Source organism: Apus apus, chromosome 6 (assembly GCF_020740795.1).
Source record: "Apus apus isolate bApuApu2 chromosome 6, bApuApu2.pri.cur, whole genome shotgun sequence".
In the NCBI taxonomy this organism is placed as follows: domain Eukaryota; kingdom Metazoa; phylum Chordata; class Aves; order Apodiformes; family Apodidae; genus Apus; species Apus apus.
Window position 1 is genome coordinate 18,524,832 of NC_067287.1, and position 10,208 is coordinate 18,535,039.

The 10,208-nt window shown below is 37.5% G+C and overlaps 1 long non-coding RNA gene across 1 annotated transcript; it reads right to left on the reverse strand.

Moving 5' to 3' along the window:
- Window positions 1-640: 640 nt before the first annotated feature.
- Window positions 641-9,668, reverse strand: LOC127386411 (uncharacterized). Its single transcript, XR_007889892.1, has 5 exons — window positions 9,514-9,668; window positions 9,001-9,071; window positions 7,589-7,695; window positions 6,552-6,689; window positions 641-723 (listed from the first exon to the last, which is right to left on the reverse strand). It is a non-coding gene; the product is annotated as an uncharacterized LOC127386411 (long non-coding RNA).
- Between the last annotated feature and the right edge of the window lie 540 nt (window positions 9,669-10,208).

A 10,208-nucleotide genomic window follows, 5' to 3' on the forward strand; every position in this document is an offset into this window, starting at 1 on the left:
TGTAACAGTAATTGATGAGAAAATGATGTCATATCTCATATATGAGAAAACATAGGAAGCAGATGCTGTAAAACAGGATAAAATAAGCAGAAATCTTCTCCGCCTGTAGCTATTTGAAGGTGTTGAATCAGGTCCATAAGTGGAATAAACTGATGTAGCTCCAAGGACTGAAAAGAAGCTCTGCAGATTTAGGGCAACTGAGGAACTGGTAAGTTGTCTGTCAAAACACAGGAGTCAAAAGTGTGGGTGGGTTCTGGTTATGTTAAATTACTGTCAGTGTTCACAGAGCTTTGAGGACAAGGAGAGGACCTTCTTTTCTAAACCTTCTTTCATATATAGTAACACAACATTTAAGTGGCTCATTATTTTCGTTTGGCCTAATTTGTGGTATCACTTGCAATAACTCTACAACTTGTAGAAAACAACAGATTAATATTTTTGCAAGCATAAGCTGCTGTAGACGCACTGATTTACATTGAACAATTACATCATCAGAGAACTTGATTTAGCAAGGCCAGACATACAGCCATCACCTAACTTTTCCCACTCAGCTTATTAAATTCTTCTAATGAGGCATCTTTAGAGTGTTTCAGCAGGCACGGTGTCTCTGCTTACCAAAATCTCATCTTCCTGTGGCTGGTACCAATAGGCTTCTGCAGAGACAGTGGTTAGGAAATCTTCATCAGCTTGGCCATAGCACAGCTACAATTTAACGTATCCATCCTATAAGAGAATATTACAAGTATAATTTATGTGGATGCAGGATTTGTGCACTCTTATGTAGCTATCAAGAAAATAGACTGAGAAGAAGAAGGGTTGATCAGCAGCAGGAGGATCTATTAAGAAGAGAAAAGTCCTGGTTGCTCCCTATCCTATTTGGGTGAGATGGGCAAGGTGTGTTGGAAAGTCTGCTACACCTGTTGTAGAAAAAAAGCTGTTGCTGTTACCTGTTTACACACATACAGCAGAAAACAAGTGCTTATTTTCACCTCCATTTCCAAAGGCTGAAGGAACATGTTAATTACCTAAGAACTTTCAATTTGAAAACTAGAACAACAGGAGAGAGCAACCACTGGAAAGGAAGAACCTGGCTATCATCAACCAGCTAGCAAACAAGTACAGTGGTTCGCAAAGATTACCCCACATGCTTATTCCTGCTCCCTTTTGCTCAGGGTCTGAATGCTGCTGATCACATGGTTAAGATTCAACTCATAAAAACATGTGTCAGCAATTGGAATTTACCCTTTGACCTTCATCCCCCCCCTACTTTGTCCCCCTGCTGTGATGCACAAGCTTTGTCTTCACCAAACATCGCTGTTACACTGGTGAAAGCTGCTTTTTGCACAAGTTCAAAAACTCAGCAGACAGCAGGGACAAAAGCGTATCTAGATATAAAAATATATATGTAGTTGCTATGTTGTTTCCTTACTGCACTCAGACAACCAGCAGAATTTTCTAGGTTTTGCCATTTTACATGCAAGTATTTTTGTGCAATGATGCGCCCGATGACTACAGACCTAGGAGCAGTGAATTATTCAGTATACTGAAATATTTCTTTTCATGTAAACACTTCCTTGTACTGTGCGTAGCCACCTGCTATTGTCCTGCTCCTGGTCTCTAAACTTCTACGTCGGGTCACTGTGGAGGAACAGCACATCTGGTTATACTGGTTATTTGATGACATATGGTAATAGCTGCAGTGGTATAGCTGAATGTGACAACCACAGCAAGTTAAGCAAAACAAACCTGCTAGCCTTTCTCCCTACCCCTATGTAAAAAAAACACCAGTGTTTTTCTTTTGTATGGTGAAGAGCCATTATTAGCTGTGGAAAAAATAAGATACAGTTGAGTGTTTCAAGTGCTTGGTTTCCATATATCTGTGTGTGTATGTATAAAAACTAACTAGACAGGCGGATCTGCATTGGTAAACAGAGCACTTCACAAAAACACATACACGTACACACGTGTTCAACAACATTCAACCAGCTTTTAAGTAAAAATAATACCCTCAGAGTAGAAGCTGAGCCTGGTGTTAAAACTATCAGGCATGCAAGTACAGTCTGTGGTGCTATCTGAGGATAGCTCTACTGGACAATTATGAGATTATGTCCTCTTTAGAAGGTATAATTATGCCTCCTCTATATATCTTATTTAGAAGGCATAATGCCTCTCCTCTGTAAATGAAAAAACTAGTACATAGATAGGCAGTGATTTTTTGCTTCTAGTGCACAAAAGACTGTAGACATCCAGAAGGCTTTTGTATGCAGGATCTTTGGGCTGCAAAAAACAAGGCTGGACTCCTGATATGTACCTGGGGGAGGGAAAAAAAAAAAAAAAAAAAAGGTACAACCTTTGTGGCTTTTGGTGAGAGGAAGCTACGTATGGTAAGAATTTCTGCAAATTCATACTCACAGATGTCTTGATAATGACTGTTTGACAGCTTAAATTAAACATGCCAGTCAATAACATCGAGATTTTTCATAGTCATAATAAAATTGAAGATACCTTTTCAAGCAAACTCTGCTTTGCATTTAGCACCATTAGCTACCAATATAAATGAGTATAGGTGTTTCAGACACAGGAGGTATAGTAGAGGTGGTAATAAGGCAGTGGCATGTTTTACCCAGAAGGTGATCAATAATTTAGGGCTTTTCTTCCTGTTTCCTTGTTGCACCGTTCAGTCTTTTCAAGTTCAAATCAAACCATTGCTCATTTTGGATGATAAAGCTTATTGCTACTGTCCGGTATGTGTGATGACCATTTAATGATACGCACCACCACCATAAGGCAGTAACTCTTTTTAGTTTGTTTTCAAAGGTGGTAAGGACTCTCATTGCTATACTCTTTTTCATAGAGCTGAGGTTGCTACAAACCTAAAGATAAATCTGCAAATCTATGTGGCTATTCTTTATCATTGTCACTAGCTTAGTGGTGGTCTGCCATTTTTCTTGAAAGCCGGGCACCAACTGCTGGCCAGAAGTATTTTTCACTGAATTCTTTGTACTTTAAATAAACTACTGCTTCAGGAACTGCCAAGTGTTCCTCATTCATCTTCAGGACACAGAGCTTCATGTATATCTTTGCAAGCCTTGACTCTGTGAAATGTTTGTCTCATCTCTCTGCCATCTATAGCAGTCTTTGAACTCACTTCAGGTTTATTGATGGCCTTGACTAAATTAATGCAGATGTAGGGTTTTTTTAAAAGGTTTACACTATGACTAATTGTATGCAAAATAAATCCTCGTTTAGAGAAACTCATCGTATATTCTTTTCCTCTTGTTCTAAAAGGTCTTTCTGGATTCATACAGTAAATGCTGAAAGTGTAGGGAGGGGGAGATTGTTGTTTCTTTTGGCATTTCTCATCTTAAAGTGGTAGAAAACTATGCATCTGCTTTTCCCTGTGGAGGGGTAGATAATATGATAACCTTCTGATTATATACATAAGCGGGAACTGATCAGCTTCTCTTGTGGTTCGTTTTTAAGGGCAAGTTCCAGTTGGATTGTGCTAATGCACATATTCATGAATCTCTCCAAACAGGATTCACTGCTCTCCAGGGAACTGTTGAAGTATGCATCATTGTTTCAATGAAGTATCTTCATTATAAAACACAGGGACTATAAAAGGTGAATACAATTTGCCTCGGCCTAATATAATCTCTAGTTTGACTTTCTCCCACTATAGTGATTTTTTAACAGAATCAGAGAGAAAAAAATGAGACAATTTCAAATGAAATACTACATGAAATTAGGTACATCTGCCTTGATGAGCTGAGTATTTTGTTTCCCATTGTTATATTGAAATAGGGAAAAATTAATATCACTGGAATAAAAAAGATCTTCGGGATCTCATAGCTGATCCAAAGCAGCAGGCTAGAGATTTTTGGTCTCTAGAGGTATGTAATTTCCTCCTTTAATGCATTAAAACAAGTGGGTACAATAAGCTGCAATGCTGAATAAAGTAAACACTTCTAAGATTTGGGAAAGAAGACAGATGCTGGAATCTTTATGGAAATAAATCACAAAAATTAGTTTCCTCATTGCAAAGAATGGAGTGACATAAATATCTCTATAGACTTAGTCAAGTTTCATGTTTTTTCACTCCATAGCTATTTTTAAAGAGTCTTACATTTTTATTTATTATAACATGCACATAACAACTAGCAGTTAGCATTGCATTCAAATATTGAATATATTTAATTATAAATTATATTGCAATACTATCTGAAGAGGCTTCTTAAGGCAGGGAGCATTAGAGTAAAAAGCACAATCATTTTAGTATAAACAAAAAAAATACCTATTTATATATTATTTACATATAAAAATATGTGGAGTTTTTTAAGAGTACAATGAATCTTTCACAGAATAAAAGTTTTTATGGAATTTGCAGCACTGTGGGTGATATATAAACAAGGAGACAGGCATGATACTTGCTCAAGGAGCTTGTGATCTTAGCAGGGCATAGACAGCTGTGTTCAGATAGATAAAATATTGAATGTCCAATGTTAAAAGTATTAAAATAATATTGGACTGTTTTATTGTTTTGCTTTGCATTCTATAAAAATAACATGGTATTCAAGGTAAAATACTGGCAAAGATATCTAGCTCTGGATGGCCTTGTGATTTAAGATAGCTCCATCTTACATTAGAAAATGCTTTATATTTTCCTTTGTTTTCACAGTGTAAAATTCATGCCTGTGTATAGGAGAAAACATGGCCTATGGCCCACTTAAATTCCACTCAAGCTGTATTTGGAAAGCTTAAGTGGGGCTTATATAGTGAATAGGACTTTTCCTGGCACTTTGATCCGTGATGGATTTCTCTTGTTGTAGCAGTGGTGACACAAGTCATGTGTTCTATAATGACACAAGATATATGAAAACCTGTCATGGTCAAAACCAGTCACACGTGCACACACACACACACAAATCTGGTGCTACATCATCAGTAATGTTAGAAGAATTACACATATTTCACAGTTTGGTTCAACGTCACCAGGCCTCTGACAACAGTTAGCTGACATGTGTAGCATGACTGGGAGTCTCCAGCCATCCCCCTCCTCCTCCTCCAAATTCTCTTTGGGTATGTTGGCAACGAGACCCTGAAATATGCTTTGCTGTCAATTACTTCCTTTTAAAAGGCAAAACATCAATATGAGTTTCTATAGCACTTTGTTCAGTGATTAGTGTCTTTGGTGGCAAACTGGTGCCTGCAGAAAGTACCCATGCTAGCATGATATAATATCCTAGAAATCCTGCCTGGGAGGTGAAGTGACTCATTCATTAGGGAATGTGTGAATATACTACATAAATAAATAAGCTATATTCACATATATAAATATAGAAAATAATTTTTATATAGTTTAAATAGCATAATCTAATTATTAATAGAGAAAAAAATAATGCATTATAATTGTTCTGTTTTGTTTCCAAGATCAATTGTAAGTTTTCCAGAAATATTTCCACTTGATCATTTGAATTTTAGTTGTGCTTTCTCCTTGCAGAAGTTGTCAAATAGTATTTCTTTCTATTCCTGACTGGGTAAAAAATAAGGCAGATGTGAAAAAGCCTCTGTGGTTTTGCATCTTACAGAAAAGGAAATTACTTTGGAGAAAGTGTCGTGCCTGAGAACATACCCACCCACGCCATACTTGGAGAACCATGTCAGTCTGAAATGCAATTACTAGGTCATATGTAGCATATGACACAGTTTTGCAAGGTTGCTCAAAACATTGTCTTTTATACTTCTAATTGGATGGGTATTCTGTGCTTTTTAGGTGTTTATTTCCATACACTTCCTAGTATTCTGTCCTATCCTATCCTCAGGTACATAGGTGTAGATACTTAAAATTTGCTTTCAAGTTGTCTCCTAAGTAAATAAAATCTCACACATGACAGAAGGGTCATGAGTCATATCAGAATGAGCAAAATATATCTGTAGCAATATTGTTATATACAGTTGACGTACAGTGAGGTAGCTTCATATCAGTGCTTTATCTCCATTGCTACAAGACAGAGAGGTCTAGTTCCTCAGTACTCTGGGGAAAGCATCCAACCTATTCAGATTAAGAGACAGGTAGAAAATGAACACTAGAGACAAAAAAAAGCGAGGAGTTTTCTGCCCCAGAAAATGGCTGGTTATAGAAATGCCATTTGAAGGACCTGTAAGAGAGTAAATGAAGTGACTGAAGTTATTCAGAAGTCCCGAAATCCAAGGATAAACTTCAGTGAATACCATAAACGTTTGTTATTTGCCCCTATGCCTGTAACACAACTGCTTAATGTTTTTATTTTTTTTTTCCTGATACCTTATATCCCTTATGTTCTATAAAAAACAATGTACAAATAAGAAAAGGCTTCCATTACCAAAGAAAGGACAGAACAGTTTAATTACCGTATCAGGTGACACAGCATTTTGTAATAGCCCAGTAAATAATTTATGTCATCTTTATACATTTTTTAATAAAAATTACTACTACTTTAGTGTCATGAAGACATCACAGTAGCCTGCAAGATACATTTTGTATGTTGGACACCACAGAAAGACTCACATACCTTTGGGCGTAAGTAGGACCCAAACAGTCTGTGGGATTTCCTGGGTGAAATCCCAGTTCCATTGAAAGCAATCTTCCCTTTGACTTCAGTAAGGTGTGCCTTTCACCCAGTGTTTTCACATTGTGCCATGGGACACTGCTAACACAAAGCACCAAAAATTACTTCTGGTCAATCAGGGGTTTAGTACAGATTCAATGGTTTGAGAGATAAAGTGAATCAGTGTAGATCAAACCTGTTCTGAAGGGATCTTAAAGGTCAAGTTGATGGTTAAGTCATTGTGATTGCTTAACTCTTTGACTCTGTGTAGAGACTTGCTGATTATAATGCTGGGTTTGGCAAAATGAGGAGGACTGGACTGAGCCCACCAGATTAATCAATAGATGTGACTCCCTCATGCTCAGATAGTAACTTCTCCTCATGCAGCATCTGAATTCTATGGAAGGGTCCTCATATCTCAGTCTTAAGCCCAGTCTTTCATCTTTTAAAAGCTCTATTGGAAAATCACAGATACACTCAATTGTGGTGATATATGAAATGTAATTACAGAATTAAGTATATGAAAACCTTGCCTTACAAATCATTCCTCTTATTACCATGAGATTCTAGCAACATCCCGTGTGGTGAGACAAACATTAGCTCTTGTTCAAAAGTTGTCTTTAGGAAATAATAAAAAATAACATCATATGGAAAAATATTGGTTTCTTTGTTCTAACCTCTTCATATTCTGAAGGGCAGAGAAAGCAGGCCCCAACACATGCCTCTGCAGTCTCATGCAAGCATGGCAGGAAGTCTCCAATGCTAGAGGAGCACAGGAATGTGATGTAGAGGGGCTGTACAGACCCAGGGAAGGATTGTGTAGAGTTGATTATTCTCTGTAAACACGAGAGTACTTGGCATACAGATTTTTCAGCTGTCTCAATAACAAAAAACCACATCCTAGGCCACAAACAGATTTTCTATTTTCTTTTAGGAGGACACGATAATAAAGAAAAGAGGAAATTGCACATAAGGTTGAAGAGCTTCCATAGAAACAATACCTTTTTTCGTGTCATAGTCTTGGTACATTCATATTTTAAAAAGTAGCTGAGTAGAGTATTATTTTGAATTATCCATCCTCGCTTAGCAGAACAGACATGGCCCACCACTAGAAGAAAAAAAAAAAAGAAAAAAAAAAAAAGGAGACATTTACAAAAAAAACCAAACCGAACAGTTTAAGTACAGTTTATTTTTTCCTTTCTACATTTTCTCTCTCTCTTCCCATCTCTCTAGAAGGCCAAAGCAAGTCATAGCTGTAGGCCTTTTCATAAGCCATTCCTCAAATAAAAAAGTGACACATCCTGGTTATTCATCCAACCCCTTCTTTCTTTTTGTGTCTTTCTTACTACAGGCAGGATACAATACAGTGTATACAAACAGGTATATAAAAACAATTTGAGATGGACACAGGCAAAGCTACACTACATATTCTTGCAAAGAAAGCTAAAAAAATATGATATTATAGCACCTTATCAAGTGTAATTGATAAGTAATATGTGTGCAGATAAATAGAAATGCTCTGAAATTCTTCATAATGCAGGAGGATGAAGTAACCATTCATGCCACCTTCAGGTCCAGTAAGAAGAATCAAGCAAATCTCTTCCAGCTGGAGTTGGGTATTTCTACTTTGCCATTTGCACATCATCTGTTTTTACTGTTAGGTCAAACAATAAAGCATGAGATCCTCATGGCTCTCTCTTTTTCCCCTGGGAGTCGATCTTTCTTCTTACCTTATCCTATTAAAAGTTGCATTAATGACAAATAAGTCATAGATATAAAAATTAACTACAGTTTGTTGATTGAAAGCTCCATCTGGTTTATTTGGCACCAGCTCCATCTGATGATTATAACACAAGCTACAGTAACATCAAAGTCATGTGTCTTCTTTAAACGCCCTGAAACAGAAAGCAGTATCTACATATTATGTATGTGCCTATACATTGCCTGTTGTTTTCCCATATGAGTAAAGCCATTTCAATAACAAATGAGACTGTGATAACTACAAAATAAAAAAAAAAACTTAAGCAAGGAGTACATTGGGCACAATTTGCAGGTATCAACTCATACGAAGAGCTCTGAAGCTTTGAGCCATCTTTTCAGGTTTTCTAAAGCATCATGTAATCTGCAGAAATGGTGGATAATTGATCAAGAAAACCCTGTCTTAGAGTGTCTTTTTAATTGTGGTGCCTTGCCTGTACTGTGGAAGCTCAGAGGATTAAGAAAATAATAGGGGGTAAATAATAAACTATATGCTCCAAAATCACAGGCAAGGTTAATTTCAAGTTGTTTTCACTACAGAAAATTTACATACGAAGAAGAAAGCCTCTTTCTTCTCATTTTACTGTTTATTCCTGTTGCTGTCTTTATCCTGTATAAAGGAGATTTCATCAAGTGGTAGGTTGGGTTCATTTACCTGCAAGTAAACAGGCAAGAGAAAACGATTCTCTGGAAACCTTTTACCTTCTTCCACTGCTATATGCACTTCTAGGGAGAAAAAAAGAAAGAGAGAAAAAGTTAACAGGCAACTCCTTGTCCAAGACAGAGATATGGGTGAGAAGCTCTATTCATCCTCATACTTCCAGTCCCCATGTAGCAGAGTGTCCCCTGCAGCCTCAGCTGGAGAAGCTGCTTTCTGTTCTGCATTGCCACAGTTCAAAGACATGCAGCTTTCAGGTCTGCAAAGCACATTGAGGTTGAAAATGGTCAGGAAAAAAGTTTCCCACACAGATATAGGTCATTATTTTAAGGACATCTAGAGCTGCCACTTCAAAACACGCTGGACTCCTGTACATTACGAATACCCATATCTAAGAAATGTGCAGTGACACTATTAGCACAAGAGGAGAGGAATCCTATGCTGCTGACTGCACTTTTCAGAAACAGGCTGGATATGGATTTTGTTATTCAACCAAATCACAACTATTACCTTAGTGAGCTTGACAAGTGTTTCAAAACAGGGAGTTCAGGGTAAAAGACAATGCTTGGCTCCACTTGCTCTTCCTCTCTGCCTTCACCTTCTCCTGGAATCCTTGTGAGAAGGAGGAATTTTGTCTGCATTAGACAGAAGCTGCACAAAATAGGGAGAATTTAGCCCTCACCACAGGGAGTGTGACACACTGCAGAATACACAAGGCCAGTGAAGAAATTCAGCTTTCGTAGAATCCCTTGTAGTCTGAATCTGAATGTAAAGCTACTTCCCACAGGATAAAGCCAAGGATAAGAGAAACAGCTGACAGAGGGATCATATGCTTACTTCAGTACAGTTCTCACTGCAAGTCCTTGTATGCAGACCACTCTTCCACATGCACCCTTTGACAGAAGCTTGGCATCTCAACTGAAAACTTCATATGTAAAAAACCCTGTGCTGAAATTTGAAAGACTTGCAAACTTGGTTTCATGTTGCTAAAAGGATGGTTATTAATGGGAATATGAAGCTCTTTGTTATGGATGGAAGGCTAGAAGTGGTATAAAACTGTCTTCATCAAGTTTTTTAGATGGAATGATTTTAGACTGGATGCGCATCCTGAGCATTTTTCTAAATTCCTGAGCTAAATTACTAGAAGCTGAAACTCACTACATTAAAGCAGAGAACCCAAAGCCACCAGTGCTAGATGTGTTTTA